General features: G+C 56.8%; 2 long non-coding RNA genes across 2 annotated transcripts in view; both read left to right on the forward strand.

Moving 5' to 3' along the window:
• The window catches only part of LOC140349601 (uncharacterized), a 5,254-nt gene extending 1,277 nt beyond the window's left edge, over nt 1–3,977 (forward strand). The window contains exon 3 of the long non-coding RNA XR_011924545.1: nt 3,908–3,977. This is a non-coding gene — a long non-coding RNA (uncharacterized lncRNA). The remainder of the gene's footprint in view (nt 1–3,907) is intronic.
• Nucleotides 3,978–6,626: 2,649 nt separating this feature from the next.
• Nucleotides 6,627–12,221, forward strand: LOC140349614 (uncharacterized). The gene is made up of 3 exons (XR_011924546.1): nt 6,627–6,899; nt 6,971–7,047; nt 12,152–12,221. It is a non-coding gene; the product is annotated as an uncharacterized lncRNA (long non-coding RNA).
• The last annotated feature ends 2,328 nt before the right edge of the window (nt 12,222–14,549 follow it).

A 14,549-nucleotide genomic window follows, 5' to 3' on the forward strand; every position in this document is an offset into this window, starting at 1 on the left:
GCGTGGCCTGCGGGCCGAGCTTGGCCCTGCAGCTTTAGTGGTTCTTTACACAAAAAGACAAACAGTCTTTGGAGTCTTTGTAGTTGAAAAAGTGATAAAACTGTTATAAAACTGGTTAATCCTGTTTTGTCTTGGTTTATTCCTGTGTTGAAATGTTCTGTTTACATAAGTCATTCAAGTAGAATAAAATAATAATGGCCCTAAAATGGACCCCTGTGGGACTCCACTTTAACACTTTTATCAAGACAATATTTATGTAAACTTTGAAAGAAGAATTTTAAAGTTGATAAGTCCAAAAATACTACAACTAAACTGATTGATGTCTAAAGCAGAGGTAATATGAAGCCATGGAAGTTCTGTGATGTTTACAGAAAACTGGAAACTGGCTCAGTGGCTCTGCACCTTCTGTTCTGGCCACTCTGCCACTTCCTGGAGGATCAGAGGCTCTGTCAGCACAGGAGCTCCACAGGGCTGTGTACTTTCCCCCCTGCTCTTCTCCCTGAACACAAACTGCTGCACCTCCAGCCACGACACCACCTTCATCACCATGACGACACCACCCTCATCACCATGACGACACCACCCTCATCAACATGACACCACCACCCTCATCACCATGACGACACCACCCTCATCACCATGACGACACCACCCTCACATGACGACACCACCCTCATCACCATGACAACAGCACCCTCATCACCATGACGACACCACCCTCATCACCATGACGACACCACCCTCATCACCATGACGACAGCACCCTCATCACCATGACGACACCACCCTCATCACCATGACGACACCACCCTCATCACCATGACGACACCACCCTCATCACCATGACGGCACCACCCTCATCACCATGACGGCACCACCCTCATCACCATGACGACACCACCCTCATCACCATGACAACAGCACCCTCATCACCATGACGACACCACCCTCATCACCATGAGAACACCACCTTCATCACCATGACGACACCACCCTCATCACCATGACCACACCACCCTCATCACCATGACGACACCACCCTCATCACCATGAGAACACCACCCTCATCACCATGACGACACCACCCTCATCACCATGAGAACACCACCTTCATCACCATGACGACACCACCCTCATCACCATGACCACACCACCCTCATCACCATGACGACACCACCCTCATCACCATGACAACACCACCCTCATCACCATGACAACACCACCCTCATCACCATGACAACACCACCCTCATCACCATGACCACACCACCCTCATCACCATGACGACACCACCCTCATCACCATGACGACACCACCCTCATCACCATGAGAACACCACCCTCATCACCATGACAACACCACCCTCATCACCATGACCACACCACCCTCATCGCCATGACGACACCACCCTCATCACCATGACACCACCCTCATCACCATGACACCACCCTCATCACCATGACAACACCACCCTCATCACCATGACAACACCACCCTCATCACCATGACCACACCACCCTCATCACCATGACGACACCACCCTCATCACCATGAGAACACCACCCTCATCACCATGAGAACACCACCCTCATCACCATGACCACACCACCCTCATCACCATGACGACACCACCCTCATCACCATGACCACACCACCCTCATCGCCATGACGACACCACCCTCATCACCATGACAACACCACCCTCATCACCATGACAACACCACCCTCATCACCATGACAACAGCACTCTCATCACCATGACGACACCACCCTCATCACCATGACAACAGCACTCTCATCACCATGACGACACCACCCTCATCACCATGACGACACCACCCTCATGGGGCTCATCTGGGAGGGGGAGGAGTCTGTTTACAGGAGGTGGAGCGGTAACAACCCCCAGCCCCCTCCCCCCACCATCACCAGGACCTCAAGTGGGAGGAGCCACCATCACCAGGACCTCAAGTGGGAGGAGTCACCATCACCAGGACCTCAAGTGGGAGGAGCCACCATCACCAGGACCTCAAGTGGGAGGAGCCACCATCACCAGGACCTCAAGTGGGAGGAGCCACCATCACCAGGACCATAAGTGGGAGGAGCCACCATCACCAGGACCTCAAGTGGGAGGAGCCACCATCACCAGGACCTCAAGTGGGAGGAGCCACCATCACCAGGACCTCAAGTGGGAGGAGCCACCATCACCAGGACCTCAAGTGGGAGGAGCCACCATCACCAGGACCATAAGTGGGAGGAGCCACCATCACCAGGACCTCAAGTGGGAGGAGCCACCATCACCAGGACCTCAAGTGGGAGGAGCCACCATCACCAGGACCTCAAGTGGGAGGAGCCACCATCACCAGGACCTCAAGTGGGAGGAGCCACCATCACCAGGACCTCAAGTGGGAGGAGCCACCATCAGCAGGACCTCAAGTGGGAGGAGCCACCATCAGCAGGACCTCAAGTGGGAGGAGCCACCATCACCAGGACCTCAAGTGGGAGGAGCCACCATCACCAGGACCTCAAGTGGGAGGAGCCACCATCACCAGGACCTCAAGTGGGAGGAGCCACCATCACTAGGACCTCAAGTGGGAGGAGTCACCATCACCAGGACCTCAAGTGGGAGGAGCCACCATCACCAGGACCTCAAGTGGGAGGAGCCACCATCACCAGGACCTCAAGTGGGAGGAGCCACCATCACCCAGGACCTCAAGTGGGAGGAGCCACCATCACCCAGGACCTCAAGTGGGAGGAGCCACCATCACCAGGACCTCAAGTGGGAGGAGCCACCATCACCCAGGACCTCAAGTGGGAGGAGCCACCATCACCCAGGACCTCAAGTGGGAAGAGCCACCATCACCAGGACCTCAAGTGGGAGGAGCCACCAGGACCTCAAGTGGGAGGAGCCACCATCAGCAGGACCTCAAGTGGGAGGAGCCACCATCAGCAGGACCTCAAGTGGGAGGAGCCACCATCACCAGGACCTCAAGTGGGAGGAGTCACCATCACCAGGACCTCAAGTGGGAGGAGCCACCATCACCAGGACCTCAAGTGGGAGGAGCCATCATCACCCAGGACCTCAAGTGGGAGGAGCCACCATCACCAGGACCTCAAGTGGGAGGAGCCACCATCACCAGGACCTCAAGTGGGAGGAGCCACCATCAGCTCCAGCAGAGGATGAACTTCCTGCAGCAGCTGAAGAAAGACAAGATGATGATGGAGCAGTTCTACACGACCTTCATCGAGTCCAACCTCCTCCATCACCTCCTCCATCACCTCCTCCATCACCTCCTCCATCACCTCCTCCATCACCTCCTCCATCACCTCCTCCATCACCTCCACCATCACCTCCTCCATCACCTCCTCCATCACCTCCTCCATCACCGTGTGGTACAGTGGAGCCACAGCCAGGGACAAACAGAGACTACAGCGCCCTCTGCTGAGAAGGTGATCGTCTGCAGACTTCCATCTCAGGCAGGAGGCCCCTCCCCTCAAGCAGGAGGCCACTCCCCTCTCCCCTCAAGCAGGAGGCCACTCCCCTCAAGCAGGAGGCCACTCCCCTCTCCCCTCAGGCAGGAGGCCACTCCCCTCAGGCAGGAGGCCACTCCCCTCAAGCAGGAGGCCACTCCCCTCAAGCAGGAGGCCACTCCCCTCAGGCAGGAGGCCACTCCCCTCAAGCAGGAGGCCACTCCCCTCAGGCAGGAGGCCACTCCCCTCAGGCAGGAGGCCACTCCCCTCAGGCAGGAGGCCACTCCCCTCAGGCAGGAGGCCACTCCCCTCAAGCAGGAGGCCACTCCCCTCAGGCAGGAGGCCACTCCCCTCAGGCAGGAGGCCACTCCCCTCAGGCCGTTGGACTCATGAACACTTCTTAAACTCTGTCACTTTCTGCTCTTCATCTGTTGTTTCAGATCTTCCTGGAGGTTGGGAGGAAGGATTCACCCCTGAAGGAGCCGCTTACTTCATCGAGTGAGTCCTGACGCTCTTAGGTCACACTGACGCTCTTAGGTCACACTGACGCTCTTAGGTCACACTGACGCTCTTAGGTCACACTGACGCTCTTAGGTCACACTGACGCTCTTAGGTCACACTGACGCTCTTAGGTCACACTGACGCTCTTAGGTCACACTGACGCTCTTAGGTCACACTGACGCTCTTAGGTCACACTGACGCTCTTAGGTCACACTGACGCTCTTAGGTCACACTGACGCTCTTAGGTCACACTGACGCTCTTAGGTCACACTGACGCTCTTAGGTCACATGGTTTCTTTCTCTGAGCTGGTCCAGTTCACGTTACACTTTTATCAATCGGATCAAATGTGTAGTATCGCTCTGGCCTGTGGAGGCGCTGTGTGCGACAGGGAACCACAGGGAAGTGTGAAGAAGAAGAAGCTCTGCCTGATCTGATGACCACAACCTGCCCCTCATCCTGCCCCCTCATCCTGCCCCCACAACCTGCCCTCATCCTGCCCCCACAACCTGCCCTCATCCTGCCCCCACAACCTGCCCTCATCCTGCCCCCACAACCTGCCCTCATCCTGCCCTCATCCTGCCCCTCATCCTGCCCTCATCCTGCCCCTCATCCTGCCCCCACAACCTGCCCTCATCCTGCCCCCACAACCTGCCCTCATCCTGCCCTCATCCTGCCCCTCATCCTGCCCTCATCCTGCCCCTCATCCTGCCCCCACAACCTGCCCTCATCCTGCCCTCATCCTGCCCCTCATCCTGCCCTCATCCTGCCCCTCATCCTGCCCTCATCCTGCCCCTCATCCTGCCCCCACAACCTGCCCTCATCCTGCCCCCACAACCTGCCCTCATCCTGCCCCTCATCCTGCCCCCACAACCTGCCCTCATCCTGCCCCCACAACCTGCCCTCATCCTGCCCTCATCCTGCCCCTCATCCTGCCCCCTCATCCTGCCCCCTCATCCTGCCCCTCATCCTGCCCCCTCATCCTGCCCTCATCCTGCCCTCATCCTGCCCCTCATCCTGCCCCCTCATCCTGCCCCCTCATCCTGCCCCTCATCCTGCCCCCTCATCCTGCCCTCATCCTGCCCTCATCCTGCCCCTCATCCTGCCCCCTCATCCTGCCCCCTCATCCTGCCCCCTCATCCTGCCCCCTCATCCTGCCCCCTCATCCTGCCCCTCATCCTGCCCCCTCATCCTGCCCCTCATCCTGCCCCCTCATCCTGCCCTCATCCTGCCCTCATCCTGCCCCTCATCCTGCCCCCTCATCCTGCCCCCTCATCCTGCCCCCTCATCCTGCCCCTCATCCTGCCCCTCATCCTGCCCCTCATCCTGCCCCCTCATCCTGCCCCTCATCCTGCCCCCTCATCCTGCCCCTCATCCTGCCCCCTCATCCTGCCCCCTCATCCTGCCCCCTCATCCTGCCCCCTCATCCTGCCCCCTCATCCTGCCCTCATCCTGCCCCCTCATCCTGCCCCCTCATCCTGCCCCCTCATCCTGCCCCCTCATCCTGCCCCCTCATCCTGCCCCCTCATCCTGCAAACAGACTCCAAATGATACAACTGAATCTTACTTTACAATGGACCCCTCCTGAACAAATGAGGGATTACACCACATTTCGTTGTTACAACGCAGTAGAAACAGGAGGAAAGGACAGATTGTTATAAAACAGATGTTATAATCATGTTATAATCATGTAATTAGGCCTGAGCACCACAAGCTGGCGAGAGGCCTTTTAGTTCCGTAAGGTCGTGCGAAGCACGGCTGCGAAAGTGCACGAAAGCCCACTTCAAACACTTACTAACTCCTCCCCCTCACGCCCCCTGCAGACTCATTAGTAGGAAAATGGAACATTATCGTTGTAAACGGGCGAAGCTCGTGCAAAAGTGTCTCATGAACACGTTCCATCTCATGAATGTTCCTTTCATATAAACATGTGATGCACAAATGTAACATTTTGACTGTTTAGAGACATAAACACTCAAAATGAATGAAAGTACCGTCAGTGACCAGGGGCCCTCACTATAAGGGGGCCACATCATGAGGGGGCCACATCATGAGGGGGCCACATCATGAGGGGGCCACACCATGAGGGGGCCACATCATGAGGGGGCCACATCATGAGGGGGCCACACCATGAGGGGCCCACACCATGAGGGGGCCACACCATGAGGGGGCCACACCATGAGGGGCCCGCACCATGAGGGGCCCGCACCATGAGGGGCCCCCACCACCTGCTCCTGGACTCCAGGTGTTCAGGTCTGACCTGCTCCTGGACTCCAGGTGTTCAGGTCAGACCTGCTCCTTGACTCCAGGTGTTCAGGTCTGACCTGCTCCTGGACTCCAGGTGTTCAGGTCTGACCTGCTCCTGGACTCCAGGTGTTCAGGTCTGACCTGCTCCTGGACTCCAGGTGTTCAGGTCTGACCTGCTCCTGGACTCCAGGTGTTCAGGTCTGACCTGCTCCTGGACTCCAGGTGTTCAGGTCTGACCTGCTCCTGGACTCCAGGTGTTCAATGATCATGTTTTATAACATATTAGTGAGATTTAAGTGTTGTATGTTTAGTGTCACATGATCTGTGACAAACACACTTCAAATAAGATCAGATCCTGTTCCAAACACACGTGAACACACGTGGACGCGCCGTGCACCTGTGGGATCTGTGTGGAGCGGCAGGACGCGGCAGGACGCGGCAGAGCGGAGCGGTAGAACGGGAAAAGCTGCAGCAGCGCATGAAGCGACAGACCGAGAGAAGGAGACATGGCCCGGTTCTGACCCGGTTTAGTCCGACTTTAGTCCGGGACAGTCCGGCTCATCCCAGTTCCGTATCCCTGCGCCTCGGGAGCGCGCATGCTCGTCCCCGTGACTCGGGATCATGGCGGATTTACCGGAGCGCTGGGCTTACGGCGTGCGCGCGGACGGACGCGTCTTCTTCATCAGGTGCGTGTTTCCCGCCGGTACCGCGCGCGCTCCTGCGGCTCCGGTGTAACAGGTGTTTTTTGATGTTTTAGTGACCGCACGAGGACCACCACCTGGCTCCACCCCCGGACCGGACGTCCGGTCAACTCTGGACATATGATCCGCTCAGGTGCGTCTCAGTGCGGACACTGCACGAGGAGCCCCGGGGAAGAACCGGGAAGAACCGGGAAGAACCCGGAGGAACAGTTTCATTAGTCCTGCTTTAGACCTGGTTTAGTCCTGGTTTAGTCCTGGTTTAGACCTGGTTTAGACCTGGTTTAGACCTGGTTTAGTCCTGGTTTAGTCCTGGTTTAGACCTGGTTTAGACCTGGTTTAGACCTGGTTTAGTCCTGGTTTAGTTCTGCTTTAGTCCTGGTTTAGACCTGGTTTAGACCTGGTTTAGTCCTGGTTTAGTCCTGGTTTAGTCCTGGTTTAGTCCTGCTTTAGTTCTGCTTTAGACCTGGTTTAGACCTGGTTTAGACCTGGTTTAGACCTGGTTTAGTCCTGGTTTAGACCTGGTTTAGACCTGGTTTAGTCCTGGTTTAGACCTGGTTTAGACCTGGTTTAGTCCTGCTTTAGTCCTGGTTTAGACCTGGTTTAGACCTGGTTTAGACCTGCTTTAGTCCTGGTTTAGACCTGGTTTAGACCTGGTTTAGACCTGGTTTAGTCCTGGTTTAGTCCTGGTTTAGACCTGGTTTAGTCCTGGTTTAGACCTGGTTTAGACCTGGTTTAGTCCTGGTTTAGACCTGGTTTAGACCTGGTTTAGTCCTGGTTTAGACCTGGTTTAGACCTGGTTTAGACCTGGTTTAGACCTGGTTTAGACCTGGTTTAGACCTGGTTTAGTCCTGGTTTAGACCTGGTTTAGACCTGGTTTAGTCCTGGTTTAGACCTGGTTTAGACCTGGTTTAGTCCTGGTTTAGTCCTGGTTTAGACCTGGTTTAGACCTGGTTTAGACCTGGTTTACATCAGACTCATGTTTGTCCAAAGCGTGGCCTGCGGGCCGAGCTTGGCCCTGCAGCTTTAGTGGTTCTTTACACAAAAAGACAAACAGTCTTTGGAGTCTTTGTAGTTGAAAAAGTGATAAAACTGTTATAAAACTGGTTAATCCTGTTTTGTCTTGGTTTATTCCTGTGTTGAAATGTTCTGTTTACATAAGTCATTCAAGTAGAATAAAATAATAATGGCCCTAAAATGGACCCCTGTGGGACTCCACTTTAACACTTTTATCAAGACAATATTTATGTAAACTTTGAAAGAAGAATTTTAAAGTTGATAAGTCCAAAAATACTACAACTAAACTGATTGATGTCTAAAGCAGAGGTAATATGAAGCCATGGAAGTTCTGTGATGTTTACAGAAAACTGGAAACTGGCTCAGTGGCTCTGCACCTTCTGTTCTGGCCACTCTGCCACTTCCTGGAGGATCAGAGGCTCTGTCAGCACAGGAGCTCCACAGGGCTGTGTACTTTCCCCCCTGCTCTTCTCCCTGAACACAAACTGCTGCACCTCCAGCCACGACACCACCTTCATCACCATGACGACACCACCCTCATCACCATGACGACACCACCCTCATCAACATGACACCACCACCCTCATCACCATGACGACACCACCCTCATCACCATGACGACACCACCCTCACATGACGACACCACCCTCATCACCATGACAACAGCACCCTCATCACCATGACGACACCACCCTCATCACCATGACGACACCACCCTCATCACCATGACGACAGCACCCTCATCACCATGACGACACCACCCTCATCACCATGACGACACCACCCTCATCACCATGACGACACCACCCTCATCACCATGACGGCACCACCCTCATCACCATGACGGCACCACCCTCATCACCATGACGACACCACCCTCATCACCATGACAACAGCACCCTCATCACCATGACGACACCACCCTCATCACCATGAGAACACCACCTTCATCACCATGACGACACCACCCTCATCACCATGACCACACCACCCTCATCACCATGACGACACCACCCTCATCACCATGAGAACACCACCCTCATCACCATGACGACACCACCCTCATCACCATGAGAACACCACCTTCATCACCATGACGACACCACCCTCATCACCATGACCACACCACCCTCATCACCATGACGACACCACCCTCATCACCATGACAACACCACCCTCATCACCATGACAACACCACCCTCATCACCATGACAACACCACCCTCATCACCATGACCACACCACCCTCATCACCATGACGACACCACCCTCATCACCATGACGACACCACCCTCATCACCATGAGAACACCACCCTCATCACCATGACAACACCACCCTCATCACCATGACCACACCACCCTCATCGCCATGACGACACCACCCTCATCACCATGACACCACCCTCATCACCATGACACCACCCTCATCACCATGACAACACCACCCTCATCACCATGACAACACCACCCTCATCACCATGACCACACCACCCTCATCACCATGACGACACCACCCTCATCACCATGAGAACACCACCCTCATCACCATGAGAACACCACCCTCATCACCATGACCACACCACCCTCATCACCATGACGACACCACCCTCATCACCATGACCACACCACCCTCATCGCCATGACGACACCACCCTCATCACCATGACAACACCACCCTCATCACCATGACAACACCACCCTCATAACCATGACAACAGCACTCTCATCACCATGACGACACCACCCTCATCACCATGACAACAGCACTCTCATCACCATGACGACACCACCCTCATCACCATGACGACACCACCCTCATGGGGCTCATCTGGGAGGGGGAGGAGTCTGTTTACAGGAGGTGGAGCGGTAACAACCCCCAGCCCCCTCCCCCCACCATCACCAGGACCTCAAGTGGGAGGAGCCACCATCACCAGGACCTCAAGTGGGAGGAGTCACCATCACCAGGACCTCAAGTGGGAGGAGCCACCATCACCAGGACCTCAAGTGGGAGGAGCCACCATCACCAGGACCTCAAGTGGGAGGAGCCACCATCACCAGGACCATAAGTGGGAGGAGCCACCATCACCAGGACCTCAAGTGGGAGGAGCCACCATCACCAGGACCTCAAGTGGGAGGAGCCACCATCACCAGGACCTCAAGTGGGAGGAGCCACCATCACCAGGACCTCAAGTGGGAGGAGCCACCATCACCAGGACCATAAGTGGGAGGAGCCACCATCACCAGGACCTCAAGTGGGAGGAGCCACCATCACCAGGACCTCAAGTGGGAGGAGCCACCATCACCAGGACCTCAAGTGGGAGGAGCCACCATCACCAGGACCTCAAGTGGGAGGAGCCACCATCACCAGGACCTCAAGTGGGAGGAGCCACCATCAGCAGGACCTCAAGTGGGAGGAGCCACCATCAGCAGGACCTCAAGTGGGAGGAGCCACCATCACCAGGACCTCAAGTGGGAGGAGCCACCATCACCAGGACCTCAAGTGGGAGGAGCCACCATCACCAGGACCTCAAGTGGGAGGAGCCACCATCACTAGGACCTCAAGTGGGAGGAGTCACCATCACCAGGACCTCAAGTGGGAGGAGCCACCATCACCAGGACCTCAAGTGGGAGGAGCCACCATCACCAGGACCTCAAGTGGGAGGAGCCACCATCACCCAGGACCTCAAGTGGGAGGAGCCACCATCACCCAGGACCTCAAGTGGGAGGAGCCACCATCACCAGGACCTCAAGTGGGAGGAGCCACCATCACCCAGGACCTCAAGTGGGAGGAGCCACCATCACCCAGGACCTCAAGTGGGAAGAGCCACCATCACCAGGACCTCAAGTGGGAGGAGCCACCAGGACCTCAAGTGGGAGGAGCCACCATCAGCAGGACCTCAAGTGGGAGGAGCCACCATCAGCAGGACCTCAAGTGGGAGGAGCCACCATCACCAGGACCTCAAGTGGGAGGAGTCACCATCACCAGGACCTCAAGTGGGAGGAGTCACCATCACCAGGACCTCAAGTGGGAGGAGCCACCATCACCAGGACCTCAAGTGGGAGGAGCCACCATCACCAGGACCTCAAGTGGGAGGAGTCACCATCACCAGGACCTCAAGTGGGAGGAGTCACCATCACCAGGACCTCAAGTGGGAGGAGCCACCATCACCAGGACCTCAAGTGGGAGGAGCCACCATCACCAGGACCATAAGTGGGAGGAGCCACCATCACCAGGACCTCAAGTGGGAGGAGCCACCATCACCAGGACCTCAAGTGGGAGGAGCCACCATCACCAGGACCTCAAGTGGGAGGAGCCACCATCACCAGGACCTCAAGTGGGAGGAGCCACCATCACCAGGACCTCAAGTGGGAGGAGCCATCATCACCCAGGACCTCAAGTGGGAGGAGCCACCATCACCAGGACCTCAAGTGGGAGGAGCCACCATCACCAGGACCTCAAGTGGGAGGAGCCACCATCAGCTCCAGCAGAGGATGAACTTCCTGCAGCAGCTGAAGAAAGACAAGATGATGATGGAGCAGTTCTACACGACCTTCATCGAGTCCAACCTCCTCCATCACCTCCTCCATCACCTCCTCCATCACCTCCTCCATCACCTCCTCCATCACCTCCTCCATCACCTCCTCCATCACCTCCACCATCACCTCCTCCATCACCTCCTCCATCACCTCCTCCATCACCGTGTGGTACAGTGGAGCCACAGCCAGGGACAAACAGAGACTACAGCGCCCTCTGCTGAGAAGGTGATCGTCTGCAGACTTCCATCTCAGGCAGGAGGCCCCTCCCCTCAAGCAGGAGGCCACTCCCCTCTCCCCTCAAGCAGGAGGCCACTCCCCTCAAGCAGGAGGCCACTCCCCTCTCCCCTCAGGCAGGAGGCCACTCCCCTCAGGCAGGAGGCCACTCCCCTCAAGCAGGAGGCCACTCCCCTCAAGCAGGAGGCCACTCCCCTCAGGCAGGAGGCCACTCCCCTCAAGCAGGAGGCCACTCCCCTCAGGCAGGAGGCCACTCCCCTCAGGCAGGAGGCCACTCCCCTCAGGCAGGAGGCCACTCCCCTCAGGCAGGAGGCCACTCCCCTCAAGCAGGAGGCCACTCCCCTCAGGCAGGAGGCCACTCCCCTCAGGCAGGAGGCCACTCCCCTCAGGCCGTTGGACTCATGAACACTTCTTAAACTCTGTCACTTTCTGCTCTTCATCTGTTGTTTCAGATCTTCCTGGAGGTTGGGAGGAAGGATTCACCCCTGAAGGAGCCGCTTACTTCATCGAGTGAGTCCTGACGCTCTTAGGTCACACTGACGCTCTTAGGTCACACTGACGCTCTTAGGTCACACTGACGCTCTTAGGTCACACTGACGCTCTTAGGTCACACTGACGCTCTTAGGTCACACTGACGCTCTTAGGTCACACTGACGCTCTTAGGTCACACTGACGCTCTTAGGTCACACTGACGCTCTTAGGTCACACTGACGCTCTTAGGTCACACTGACGCTCTTAGGTCACACTGACGCTCTTAGGTCACACTGACGCTCTTAGGTCACACTGACGCTCTTAGGTCACATGGTTTCTTTCTCTGAGCTGGTCCAGTTCACGTTACACTTTTATCAATCGGATCAAATGTGTAGTATCGCTCTGGCCTGTGGAGGCGCTGTGTGCGACAGGGAACCACAGGGAAGTGTGAAGAAGAAGAAGCTCTGCCTGATCTGATGACCACAACCTGCCCCTCATCCTGCCCCCTCATCCTGCCCCCACAACCTGCCCTCATCCTGCCCCCACAACCTGCCCTCATCCTGCCCCCACAACCTGCCCTCATCCTGCCCCCACAACCTGCCCTCATCCTGCCCTCATCCTGCCCCTCATCCTGCCCTCATCCTGCCCCTCATCCTGCCCCCACAACCTGCCCTCATCCTGCCCCCACAACCTGCCCTCATCCTGCCCTCATCCTGCCCCTCATCCTGCCCTCATCCTGCCCCTCATCCTGCCCCCACAACCTGCCCTCATCCTGCCCTCATCCTGCCCCTCATCCTGCCCTCATCCTGCCCCTCATCCTGCCCTCATCCTGCCCCTCATCCTGCCCCCACAACCTGCCCTCATCCTGCCCCCACAACCTGCCCTCATCCTGCCCCTCATCCTGCCCCCACAACCTGCCCTCATCCTGCCCCCACAACCTGCCCTCATCCTGCCCTCATCCTGCCCCTCATCCTGCCCCCTCATCCTGCCCCCTCATCCTGCCCCTCATCCTGCCCCCTCATCCTGCCCTCATCCTGCCCTCATCCTGCCCCTCATCCTGCCCCCTCATCCTGCCCCCTCATCCTGCCCCTCATCCTGCCCCCTCATCCTGCCCTCATCCTGCCCTCATCCTGCCCCTCATCCTGCCCCCTCATCCTGCCCCCTCATCCTGCCCCCTCATCCTGCCCCCTCATCCTGCCCCCTCATCCTGCCCCTCATCCTGCCCCCTCATCCTGCCCCTCATCCTGCCCCCTCATCCTGCCCTCATCCTGCCCTCATCCTGCCCCTCATCCTGCCCCCTCATCCTGCCCCCTCATCCTGCCCCCTCATCCTGCCCCTCATCCTGCCCCTCATCCTGCCCCTCATCCTGCCCCCTCATCCTGCCCCTCATCCTGCCCCCTCATCCTGCCCCTCATCCTGCCCCCTCATCCTGCCCCCTCATCCTGCCCCCTCATCCTGCCCCCTCATCCTGCCCCCTCATCCTGCCCTCATCCTGCCCCCTCATCCTGCCCCCTCATCCTGCCCCCTCATCCTGCCCCCTCATCCTGCCCCCTCATCCTGCCCCCTCATCCTGCAAACAGACTCCAAATGATACAACTGAATCTTACTTTACAATGGACCCCTCCTGAACAAATGAGGGATTACACCACATTTCGTTGTTACAACGCAGTAGAAACAGGAGGAAAGGACAGATTGTTATAAAACAGATGTTATAATCATGTTATAATCATGTAATTAGGCCTGAGCACCACAAGCTGGCGAGAGGCCTTTTAGTTCCGTAAGGTCGTGCGAAGCACGGCTGCGAAAGTGCACGAAAGCCCACTTCAAACACTTACTAACTCCTCCCCCTCACGCCCCCTGCAGACTCATTAGTAGGAAAATGGAACATTATCGTTGTAAACGGGCGAAGCTCGTGCAAAAGTGTCTCATGAACACGTTCCATCTCATGAATGTTCCTTTCATATAAACATGTGATGCACAAATGTAACATTTTGACTGTTTAGAGACATAAACACTCAAAATGAATGAAAGTACCGTCAGTGACCAGGGGCCCTCACTATAAGGGGGCCACATCATGAGGGGGCCACATCATGAGGGGGCCACATCATGAGGGGGCCACACCATGAGGGGGCCACATCATGAGGGGGCCACATCATGAGGGGGCCACACCATGAGGGGCCCACACCATGAGGGGGCCACACCATGAGGGGGCCACACCATGAGGGGCCCGCACCATGAGGGGCCCGCACCATGAGGGGGCCCCACCATGAGGGGGCCCACACCATGAGGGGCCCGCACCATGAGGGGGCCCCACCATGAGGGGCCCGCACCATGAGGGGGCCCCACCATGAGGGGGGAAATGTTTATGATATTTGAAAA

This window comes from Eucyclogobius newberryi, unplaced genomic scaffold (genome assembly GCF_026437365.1).
Source record: "Eucyclogobius newberryi isolate DKJ021-1_F unplaced genomic scaffold, fEucNew1.0.hap1 SCAF_7, whole genome shotgun sequence".
Taxonomy (NCBI): Eukaryota; Metazoa; Chordata; class Actinopteri; order Gobiiformes; family Gobiidae; genus Eucyclogobius; species Eucyclogobius newberryi.